At 41.9% G+C, this 12,636-nt stretch overlaps 1 long non-coding RNA gene across 1 annotated transcript; it reads left to right on the forward strand.

Annotated features, from left to right (window-relative positions):
• The first annotated feature begins 31 nt into the window (after window positions 1-31).
• Window positions 32-5,999, forward strand: LOC128322604 (uncharacterized). Its single transcript, XR_008305812.1, has 3 exons — window positions 32-135; window positions 2,027-2,115; window positions 5,825-5,999. It is a non-coding gene; the product is annotated as an uncharacterized LOC128322604 (long non-coding RNA).
• Window positions 6,000-12,636: the final 6,637 nt, after the last annotated feature.

Raw genomic sequence — 12,636 nt, forward strand, 5'->3', positions numbered from 1 at the left:
ACCATTTTGATTAGAGAGCAGGTTGGCCAGTTGGCTGTTGATAAGTCTGATCTTTTGCTGGCTTCTTTGTATTTGTTTGGAGGGGAGGAATGCAATCTCTGCATGCAGATCAGAGAGCAAGGGAGAGAAAGCAAGGTATTATAGCTCATTCCCAAAATTGTTTTTGTTGTTGTTATTGTTTATTTATTTTACATTGTATATCCCGTTCTTCCTCCAAGGAGCCCAGAGCGATGTACTACATACTGAAGTTTCTCCTCACAACAACCCTGTGAAGTAGGTTAGGCTGAGAGAGAAGTGACTGGCCCAGAGTCACCCAGCTAGTTTCATGGCTGAATGGGGATTTGAACTTGGGTCTCCCTGGTCCTAGTCCATCACTCTAACCACTACACCACGCTGGCCATATGCCATGCCATAAAACATTGGAAGGAATGGCAAACTGTAAGACTGGACTAATTAGATTAGAAACTGGTATAAGAAGCCATAAAGTTCTTTTAGGGAATATGCAATGGATTCTGAGTCCAAACTGCTTTTCAAATAATTGCAAAAGTGACTTTCCATGTAGGTGTGGTATAGAGAAGGGATGGATTCTATTGGAAGGAAAATAGTTTTAAAAATAAATTTGCTATGCAAAGAACTAACCCAGTTTTTCTCTGGACCATGGCCAGTAAACTGTGACATTAATATGTCAACTGTGGGTTATGCTTCATTGGGCAAGGATTAAGGAAATGGTTTCTTTCTTTCTTTTTAAAGTATTTGTTGCTTGCTAGGATGGGCACCCAAGGCGGGTAGAGAGTGGCACCCAGCTGTTCAGCAGGCAAGGAGAGGGTTTCCCCATACATCTTTGTTTCTCATGGTGTCCTCTAAGTTACAGGAAGTAACTGCAGCAAGCATTATGGAAAAACCTGTGATTTTTCTATTATTTATGTATGCATTTTTTAGATAGGCAGGCAGAGCTGCCCTTGTAACTTCAGAATGCATTTGTTCTCCGCTTTTGCAGCTGGTCTCTGCTTTACCTGTGGCTTGTATAGATTGATTTACTTTTACATCTATAAGTACTTCTACGTATAGCATGTGTTTCCTCCAGGAAGCCCAGAGTGATGCACATGGTTACATTTATCCTCCAACAGCCCTAGGAGGAAGGTTTTGCTGAGAGATAAGTGACTGTCCCAGAGTCACCTAGTGAGTTTTGTAGCTGAATGGGGATTTTACTCTGTACCACTCTGGCTCAGAGTTCTTTCATGTTGTTGTTGTTGTTTATTAGTAGTATTAATTTTTTTAAATAACCAGGCAGACAGAGCTGCCCTGGTGACTTCAAAATGCATTTACTGTCCACAGAAACAACCTTTTGTAGCTGGTCTGTGCTTTTACTTGTGGCTTGTACAGTTTTTCCCCTATCTGTGTGTGCTGTGTGTGCACCCCCTAGTCCTGTCCCCACTTACACAGCTGCCCATAATAAGTTTTGCCTCCTGCACCACCCACAGTTGGCTCCAACTCTCTCACTACCTATGGCTCCACCCATCACCTGCCCTGCCTTGCACACATGCGCACACACACACTGTTTCAGGATCCACCAGCTGCCTCTGAGCCACACCCATATTTATCGATCTATGAATATACCCCCTGATTTTTTTAAAGTGTATAGGGGGGTACATAATTATCCTGTAAACTAAAGGGGTTTTGCTTTAATTTAATATAAAGATGTGTAGTAGTAGTAGTAGTAGTAGTAGTAATTATGCTGGATTCTTCACTTCATCTTGTGGAAGTTTAGAATGTTACAAAGTGAACAACTGCATTTGTAAGAAGCTTTGTAGAAGCGTTGCGTTATAAAAGTTTCTGCTGCTCAAAACTAAGTACATTAAGCAAAATACATTGGGTGTTGTTTTAATATATCTGGCTGGAAAGGGCTCTCTGACCCCAGCTCAATTTAGGCACGGTTATTTTATTTTATTTATATATTGCCCTTCCAAAATGGCTCAAGGTGGTTTAGAACAAGGTAAAAACAATTAAATCCTATAATCTTCTCAAGGTCTGTTCCAGTGTACCTCTGTATCCCGATGAAAGACTAAAACCGCTGTTAAGCTTTCCATGAAGTTAATACCAGTTTTACTGCTTCAGGTGAGTACAGAAACCTACAGTTCTGTTTCCTGACAATGTTGTGGTTATTATTTCTTTGTCAACATTTGAAATTGCAGGAAAACTCCTCATTTTTGTAGTTCACTGCAAGAAATGATAATTTCCATGAAAGAGCATTCACCAAGTGATACTAATGAGTTATGTCTGTTGAGGATTACAAAAGGCAAATTCATCTCTAGAACTGTAATTTGTTCATAGATTTAAAAAAAAAATTATTTTAGTTTCCCAGTGGCTATTGTAATTTTTCTGCTTGAACAAAATCACTCATTTATCTCTTCAAAATGTTTCTATGTTGCTGTTCTCCCACTAGTGGCATCTTCAGCAAAAAACAAAACAGTTAAACATCATTCTTAAAAACAATTTACGTGACTATTAGCACATTATACAAAAAGCAACTATTAGCACATACAAAAAAGCAAATAATGCAAAACTCTGAAAGTAGCACTTCAAAGCAGTGAAGAGCAAAACAAACAAAAAACACCCACCATATCAAATTAAACTACTAACAAAAAGCCCAGGTCAATGGGACACACTTTGGACTGGGTCTCGCGATCAGTGAGACCCGGTTTAGGGCACTGAGCGGGCAGGGAGCCCTGGGCGGCCGGATCGGCCACCCACATGATGACCGGCTCCAAGACGGAGCTGGCGGGGGCTGGGGAGCTCGGGGGCCGTGTGGCCCCCAGAAGCCCCAGTATACCCTGCGCTAGCACGCAGGGCATACTAGGGAGACCCCCGAGACAGGAGGCTGCTTTTAAGCCTCCCAGCCAGGGGTCTACTCACGAATAGCCACAGCGTGGCTACTCACGAGCAGATAGCCCGGGTTTGTGGAGCACTCGCTCCGCAAACCCGGGCTAAGGGGCGGGTAGCCGCTCCAGAACCACCGGGCTCGGCTGCGAGCCCGGTGGTTCTTACGATCACAAAAACTGGGCTAGGATTTTCTTAGCCCAATTTTTGTGATCGTAAGAATAGCCCCTTTGTCTGGTGAAGTTTGGTAAGGTGTAGAAAAATAAAAGCAGAATAAAGAATTGGGTAGCCTGTATCTGTCCCCAGACAACTAGAATGATGAGGCTGCTCCTATCATGTACTGCCTATATTGATGACAGCTATCCCATGATGTATGTTGAGGGTTTCTTTGCCTTATAATCCTCCTGTTATCTGTCCAGTGACTTTGCTGGTATCTCCTTTGTGGGTGGTTGTAAACTTAGATTGTGAGCCATTTGGGGACAGGGAACCATCTTCTATTTCCTTTTGCTGTGTATGAGAGCTTCTTGCTGAAAAGTGGTATATAAAGATTTATAATAAACTTGATAAAAGCTCGAAGTGACTTGCAAGCAGGAATCTCAGCAACATCTCTTAGCAATGATGATGGCAAATCAATTAATCAATCACAATAAAGCTGCATTAATGGTATCTCCAGAGACCATCGTGGAACTCTTTGAAAACATCGGTTGTCTCTTGATTGCCTGCCTCCAGTCAGTTAAGTATCAACAGCAAAATGTCTGCTCTGCAAGTAAAGCTGCAGCATTGAGATACTTGTGCCAAAGTGTCAAATGAACCTGAGCATCTGCATTTGCCATCATCATTGCTCCGTAAAAACATGAAGTTGGATAGAAAAACAGATCAGTGGCTCTAACTGCCTATATTAAGAAGCCAGACTGAGAAAACTGCAGATGACTAATCAACATTAATTTCTTCAATTACTATGACTTGTTATGATTTCATAATATATTTGCATGCAGTGAGTTGACAATGACCTGCACTGAACACAGGACTGTGCCTCCTTCTAGCAAACAGGGAGAAAGGGGTTTGAGATTACTGAAAAGATGGTGCCCATCCACAGCATTAGAGAACAGCAGCTAGAGAACTAGCTCCATAAGCAGCCTCTCTTCTGGAGTGTGGTGATGTTGTTTGTTGGTTGGTTGGTTTTGTCAAGGACATCTGAAGTTCAGTTTCAGATCTAAAGAGAGCATGGTCAGAGGACATCACTGCTCAAAGGAGCAGATGCCTCTGAGAAGATGGCAGAGAGAATGTGAAGTTACACTTAGAAGAGAGAACCTCTATGTGAAACCACCACTAGGATGAAGGGGAAGGATTTCATTTAAATGAAACAATCACTCATCATATAGAAATCCTCCTCACATTGTCAGAATTCCACACATCATAGTTAGGCATACTAAACCCAACTGAAGGGTACTTAAGAGGGCACCTCCTTTGTCATGAACCCCACCATGTCATAAACTTTGTCATGAACCCAGATGATTAAAATCATCTGGGAAGGTCTGGTTATGGTGGCCACAGGCTGGTTTGATGGTGCCTTGGGGCCAGGCCTTCTCTGTGGCTGCCCCGGAACTTTCAGATATGCTCCTTGTCAAAAGAAGACCATCTCCATCTCTGATTGCTTTTAGAAAGACCCTCAAAATACACCCATTTTCTCAGGCTTCTAACTAAAATTAATTTTGGATTGCTTATTTGTTTTTATCCTACAAAATTGTTTAAACTGCTTATTCTGGGAAATTGTTTTAAATTGTTTTTACCCTGTTTTATATTTGTTCTTTTTAAATCGAGTACATCGCCTAGAGATACACATAGCAGGGGGTATGTAAATATGATAAATTTACTCACTTCCAGGTAACCATTTATCACATTGGGCTGTTATTCCTGAATACTATTTGGCCAGTTTTGCCCTTTCCCACAAGTTCCTAACATACATCATTCTCAGCAGAATTAAAACTTGCCTGCTACACAGACCAACAGTCCAGTAACCAACCAAGTCACATCTTTCCACGCTGCACAACATACCAGAAAAGTAAGCTACTGAGGTCTGCTTTAGCGGGAGAGAAATGTGCTGGGGAAAATAAAACTGTAATATGACTCAGCAGCCAACATTTAGAAGGCACATACCCAATAAGCAGTCATCACCTTGATGAGTTAAGGTATATCACATAGCAAGAAAGCATGTTGCTTCCAACTGGCAAATTGCGAGATACTCGTTGAGGTACCCCCTGACACTGGGATGCATTCCTATTCAGAGCAGTTAAAAGAACAAAGAAAGGCCAGCAAAGAGCTAAACCCAAGAGCTTTGATTCCTAGACCTTAGCTCTAATAGATCTAACAATCAATTACTACTATTCTGCCAAAATCTTACTAAAGTTTTGGCTGCCTTTACAGACTTCTCTGTATGAATAGATGAGTTGGAGAATCTAGCGTGAGACTGACTTTATTGGTCTGGCTCAAAACATATCTGTATGCATGTATACTGGATATCCATGTCCCTTCCAACTCTGCTTCTTACCCACATACACATTACATATGAACCCATGCAGAGGTTAGAGTACTTATGGCATTGGAAATGAGGAACTGCACATTTATGCAGATTGCCTAGCAGTGAATCCAGCTTTTGGCTTCGATCAGCAATTTCTTCTTCTCCTCCTTCTCCTCCTCCTCCTCCTCCTCCTCCTCCTTCTTCTTCTCTCTCTCTCTCTCTCTCCTGAAAATGCTAAGGTTGGTTGAGTAGCTAGAGATGACTTTACTGTCTTCTAGTACTGGTTGCATAGAAGATACCAAGAGTTGGTTGGGATGTAGATCCAAAACATGTTGCGTATAGAGCAAAGAGGCCACTTGTTATAATGTGTGTAACTTCTGGGGAAAGTGTTACCCTTGATCCTCCTAACATATAGCTTTCTTTCAACAGATCCTCCTCCTAGACTCTCAAACATGCCTGAGACTAGAAGGTTGCTAACACGATCACAAAACATAGTCTGATGTAAGTTTCCGTCTACACGTGCAACAAAACTTTGAAAAAAACCAAGAATAGATTCACATCTCCTAGCTATTTTGCATGAATGTGTATCCCATATAAGCCCTGTTTAAACATTACAATGTATATGAGTACCGGTGTATGTGCACATGTACATATTTAGTGTGAATGACTGTAGATTTTTTCTTTTTTATATGTGAACCTGAGTACTAGCCCCCTCAAATGCAGGATGCAGATTGAAAGTGTACTACTGTACATGAGTTGAAAATAATGTGTGAATAGGCTGACAGTATGCATGCTAACCTAATACACAGTGTGTTCCATTTGATCTAAGCATGTAACTGTGAACTAACCTTAATTCTGTCAGAAAGGAAGATGCTGAAAGTCATCATCTGATACTACGTGGGAGATGGCAATGGTAAACCTCACCTGTATTCTACCAAACACAACCACATGAATGTAGAGTGCATGCTCATTGCAGGTGGGTGTGCATCTGTTACTTCCGGTTACTTCATGTGGTTGTCATTCTGGTTGACGTGGCAATGGGGCGGCAAGGAGGTATGCTGCCATCCCGAGGGGCTTTAGCAAAACGGAGTGCCAGTGGGGGAAATGCAGCGGGAGGGGTAAGTACACCCTCCCCCACCCTTAAAAATGCGCACGCGCACACACACACACACACCATCAAACCACCCCCGCCCAGTTCCATGCACATCTCTAGAAGACATGGCTGAAGACAAGCTGATTGTCAGGGCAGGGCAGGCAGGAACCCTGTGTGACTCAAACAAGCAGTCTCTAGTGCTTGGTTCCTCTGACTTTGGAGCTAAGCCTAGGGGGTTTTACATATAGGGCAAGTAGGGCCTCTATTGACTCCTCAGATCACCTGATTCTTTTGGGGCTGACTGGCTGGAGTTTTCCTTCCTACCATTGTCAAAGTGGTGCTGTGGCTCAGCAAGGTTCAGACCGGCCAGCCCCTCCTCCATAAACTGATTACACCATAAAGTAATGCAGGATGTAAGGCACCCGAAACGGACTACTTGAAGCCCTGACTCAACGCACGCACACACACAACCCCATGCCTTACACATGTTTAAATAAAGCTACAGTTCAGAAGTTGAGAGAAGCCTCTTTCCTAATAATCCCAATAAATCTTGTCAGTAGCAACCTCTAAGTTCAGAAATTTTCTAGGAAATGTCTGTTTCTCAACAAGTAGTTTCATCATTTCTTGATAGGTTTTGCAAGATCACTCAAAACGTCAGCAGACGGAAAAAGTCTTGTTGACTTGATCCCACCTTCAACTGAGAGCATACTTTGATTAGAACAGACAGGCAACCCTTGAACTGAACCCTTTCTCGTGATCGCATGAGAGGGCTTGAGGGTGGGCAGCAGGGAAAGCAGCTGAAGCTTGCTTTACCTGCAGACAATCCAGCTGCCGCTCAGGGCTCATGGATTGTGTGCCCAGTTGGTCCACTGCTGCCCTGAGCGAGAAGAAGGGAAAGAAACACTGTCAGACAGGAGGCACTGGCTGAAAATGAGCTCAGAAGAGCTCATATGGGTCCTACAGAGCCCGGGCCAAACCCTTTTGTGCGTGATGTCACGTGCATGTAGGCAGAAAAGGCACACACATGGGGCCTCACTGGTGGGGCCGCCATTCGGCTGGCTCCACCACTGCTTCTACCTTAACTTAACTCTTGGTTGTACAATTTTTCAGTCTTAATACTGTGCTATAGGGATAGGTAACTTTTCCAGCATAGGAACATAAAACATAGGAAGCAGCCATATACCAGGTCAGACCTTGGTCCATCTAGCTCAGTATTGTCTTCACAGACTGGCAGCGGCTTCTCCAAGGTTGTATGCAGGACTCTCTCTCAGTCCTATCTTGGAGATGCCAGGGAGGGAACGTGGAACCTTCTGCTCTACAGAGAGCAGCCCCATCCTCTAAGGGGAATATCTTATAGTGCTCACATATAGTCTCTCATTCAAATGCAACCAGGGTGGACCCTGCTTAGCAAAGGGAACAATTCATGCTTGCTACCACAAGACCAGCTCTGAAAAGCATTATTATGGTAATAGTTAAGGGTGAACAATGTTTGCTAACAGGTGTGCTTGATGCAAAGGAAGAAATAACATTTCATGTTCTAGACCATGAGCATGGCATTCAAAGTGGCAGACAATACAGTAAGAATGGCCCAGAAAAACAAAATTAAAAATTCATAGGTGAGGCTCATCATTTCCTGGACAAACTCATTTTGCATAGGTTACACTTATAGGAAAGTGTAAGAAGAAATTAAATTATGTAATATAATTTTTATTAACATGCTTGCAAAAGAGAAGTAAAGGGGCAGTTTGAAATTATTTCAACTTCAGAAATTATTCGTTTTATTGAATAAAGACTATATATGGTAAGAATCTGAGAACATAATCTGAATCTGAGAAAACTTCTTGGGCATGATGTCATTTTGGGATTATTGATCTGATTATTGGCTTTAAAAATCTGCTAAGAACAATAACAGTTAAAATATAATTACATTCATAATTTCTTATAAAAATAAAAATAATTTGAAACTTTCTGCAAACATATTCTGTGTAAAAAGTAGTGCATTCAGCTAATTTAAGTGGCAGGATTGTTCATGCAAGATTTGGTACCTGTAGGCACTCGGGAAGTATGATATTCAGAATGTATTTTTAAAACTACAAAAAAAATTTAGATTTTCACCAAGAATATTCTGGTGTAAAAAGTAGTGCACTCAGCTAATTTAAGTAGCAGGATTGTTTATGCAAAATTTGGTATCTACTGGCCATCAGGAAGTATGACTTTATTTCACACAAACAAGCAAATAAATTATTCAAAACATATAACACATAAAACATGTTTACACCTAACACCACACATTGAAACCTAATGGCAACTAGCATAAAGCACAGTCAGCAAAATAATTCTGCCTGAGCCTGGTCAAAGATCTCACCTCCCACCTCAATCCAAAATAGCCTAGCAAAAATCCAAGCAGTACTTTTAGGAGCAATTTTGAGGTACAAGAAGCCCTTATTGTGAAGAGCTACACATAAAGAGCGACACATAAAGAGCCAGTGTAGTGTAGTGGTTAGAGTGCTGGACTAGGACTGGGGAGACCCGAGTTCAAATCCCCATTCAGCCATGAAAACTAGCTGGGTGACTCTGGGCCAGTCACTTCTCTCTCAGTCTAACCTACTTCACAGGGTTGTTGTGAGGAGAAACTTCAGTATGTAGTACACCGCTCTGGGCTGATTGGAGGAAGAGTGGGATATAAATGTAGTAATAATAATAATATATGACCCCACTTTCACAAATACTAAACAAAACAGGCCTCGGATACCAAACATCTAAAACATCAAGTAAAATCTACCATCTGCTGTACATGGACAATCTGAAGTTGTATGGAAAGTCCCAGTCAGAAATCGAATCACTGCTAAGCACTGTCCGTATATTCAGTAGCGATATAGCAATGGAGTTTGGACTAGACAAGTGTGCTGCATTAATAATGAACAGAGGAAAAATAAGAAAAACAGAAGGAATAGAACTGCCCAATGGAAGCAAGATCAAGAACCTGCAAGAGAAAGAACATTACAAAAACTTGGGCATTCTCCAGGCTGATAACATTGCACACACTGAAGTTAAAAGAAAAATTGGAAGTGAATACATCCGGAGAGTTAGAAAAATCCTCAAGTCCAAACTCAACGGCGGGAACACCGGTATGAACACCATACAAGCCATAAACACCTGGGCTATACCTGTTATCAGATACACTGCAGGAATAATAGACTGGACACAGGCTGAGCTAGAGACGCTGGATCGTAAGACCAGGAAAATCATGACCATCAATCATGCTCTACACCCCTGCAGTGATGTAGATAGGCTATACCTCCCTCGCAGCTCAGGTGGAAGAGGAATGCTGCAAGTCCATCAAACAGTAGAGGAGGAGAAAAGAGGCCTTGAAGAATATATCAGGGACAGTGAAGAAGATGCTCTTCAAATGGTCAATAAGGAGAAACTATTCAACACCAATGAAACAAAACAGGCCTACAAGAAAGAACAAGTCAAGAAGCGAGCAGAAAAATGGAGAAATAAGCCCCTGCATGGTCAATATTTGCACAATATAAGTGGAAAATCAGACATCAGCAAGACCTGGCAATGGCTTAAGAATGGCAACTTGAAGAAAGAAACAGAGGGTTTAATACTGGCTGCACAAGAACAGGCACTAAGAACAAATGCAATAAGAGCAAAAGTTGAAAAGTCAACAACAAACAGCAAGTGCCGCCTTTGTAAAGAAGCAGATGAAACAGTGGAACACCTAATCAGCTGTTGTAAAAAGATTGCACAGACTGACTACAAACAAAGGCATGACAAGGTAGCAGGGATGATACACTGGAACATCTGCAAAAAATACAAGCTACCTGTAGCCAAAAATTGGTGGGACCATAAAATTGAAAAAGTTGAAGAAAATGAAGATGTAAAAATATTATGGGACTTCCGACTACAAACAGACAAACATCTGCCACACAATACACCAGATATAACTGTAGTCAAGAAGAAAGAAAAACAGGTCAAAATAATCGACATAGCAATACCAGGGGATAGCAGAATAGAAGAAAAAGAAATAGAAAAAATCACCAAATACAAAGATCTACAAATTGAAATTGAAAGGCTGTGGCAGAAAAAGACCAAAATCATTCCAGTGGTAATTGGCACCCTGGGTGCAGTTCCGAAAGACCTTGAAGAGCACCTCAACACCATAGGGGCCACAGAAATCACCATCAGCCAATTACAAAAAGCAGCTTTACTGGGAACAGCCTGTATTCTGCGACGATATCTATAATAACTGACAATAAAATTCAGCCATCCCAGGTCCTTGGGAAGGACTTGATGTCTGGATAAAACAAACCAGTCAATAACACCTGTCTGACTGTGTAAACAAGAAATAATAATAATAAATAGTCAAATTCATTAGCCAAAAAATACATGACTTCTAAACTGTAAACTTGGCCTTCTTATGTGGCATCTGTTTCAGTGTTTCGAACACTCACAGACATCAGGTAGTCAGCCAACATTTCTCAGAATTCCAAGATGAGATAAAGGTATCAGAGGAATTTTAGGGCGTGGAGGATGGACTAATTTTCCTTGTCCGGTTGCTATTGCTATTGATATAGCTAGAAATTGCTGTAGGATGTAATTGAGAATTCATGCTGGTTTGTTACCTATTTGCACCCCCAGGCCCCTCTAATGACAGGGCATGCTAAACTGGAGAAACTAGGGCTATGTTATTGGTATTACCAACAATGTTACAAACAACCTGCAATGAGGAACATCAACTAATCAGAGTACTCCACCCATGTTGGTCAACCTCCTAAGGAGGACCTCTCCACAGCAGGGCAAAGGGCCAGGTGCTGATTCAGCCAGACACGGAGTCCTGACCTCATCTCACCTCTAGGTTCCCCCCGCCCCCCGGTGAGAGGAGGGCAGCCCAACCCACCCCAACTTGTTGCTGTTGCTATTGATATAGCTGGAAATTGCTATAGGATGTAATTGAGAATGCATGCTGGGTTGTTACATATTTACATACATTGGCTTAATATTATAGTTATTGTAGTTTAGGCTTCTTAGTCGGATAGTCCGGAATTGGACCCTCCACCTCTACTTACAAATTGCTTTAGGGTGCCCAGCTCGGCATCTGGCACCTCATCTTCTACTGCACTTAATACAGCCGCCATGGCACTACCAGTGACAGAAAAACAGAGAAACCGTTATTTGTATCATTGGGGTTTAAATTCTTTATCAAATGTACCAGAGTCATCCTAGCACATGTGCTGGAAGCATACCTTCCTATTACGTCCCCTTTTGTACGAGGCAACATACAGCTTTCTGGCTTATTAAGTCCAAACATGGGCAAGCCACTATTAGCCTGTGGTGAAATACTTCAGGGTCTACGTGCATGTTGAATTTCTCATATATTAGTAAACTGAACATCAAACTAGATGTATGACCCCTGCTAACTTGGCAAAGAGGCACCTTTTAATGTAGTGATTCTCTTTATTTAGCAGGGGGAGAGTAACTGGCCCTATCCACCTCCAGTGACTGTTGCTGGTGTTTATCTTATGTTTCTTTATAGTTTGTGAGCCCTTTTGATGGACAGGGATCCATCATATTTGTTGTTATTTCTCTGTGTAAATCTGCCTAAGCCATTTTTGGAAGGGTGGTATAGAAATTGAATAGATGATGATGATGATGATTGATGATGATATGAAATGCATTGTCTCATTCCAGTCTTTTATACTTAGTGCACGTGGGGAAGCGAAATCAGGACTGCAGGATAGCCAATAGCTGCTCACCGCTCCTGAACAAATAACAGCTTCAGTGGGGTTGGTTTTCATCAAGGAAATAGTGCAGGTGGAAACTGCTAGTACAGGCATGCGCGCGCACACACACACAGATGCACACACGGAGGCAATAGTGTTTTCAGGATGACACTTGAAAAAAATCTTGGTAGTTCTTGACTTCCTAGGCAAACACTTCCACATATTCAATATCAAACTTTTTAAACAGGCTGCTCTTCTGCACTGTTCTTGCACAGAGCAGGCCTGAGGAATTCCTAACCAAAGGGCAGACAGAGGTTAACCACTCTCTTCTGACCTCTCATAAAATGCACTGAAAGCTCCAGCGTAGCATGAGAGCTACCATAATTCTCTCTTCATAGCGTTCCATTTGGAAGCGCAAT

This window comes from Hemicordylus capensis, chromosome 4 (assembly GCF_027244095.1).
Source record: "Hemicordylus capensis ecotype Gifberg chromosome 4, rHemCap1.1.pri, whole genome shotgun sequence".
Classification (NCBI taxonomy): domain Eukaryota; kingdom Metazoa; phylum Chordata; class Lepidosauria; order Squamata; family Cordylidae; genus Hemicordylus; species Hemicordylus capensis.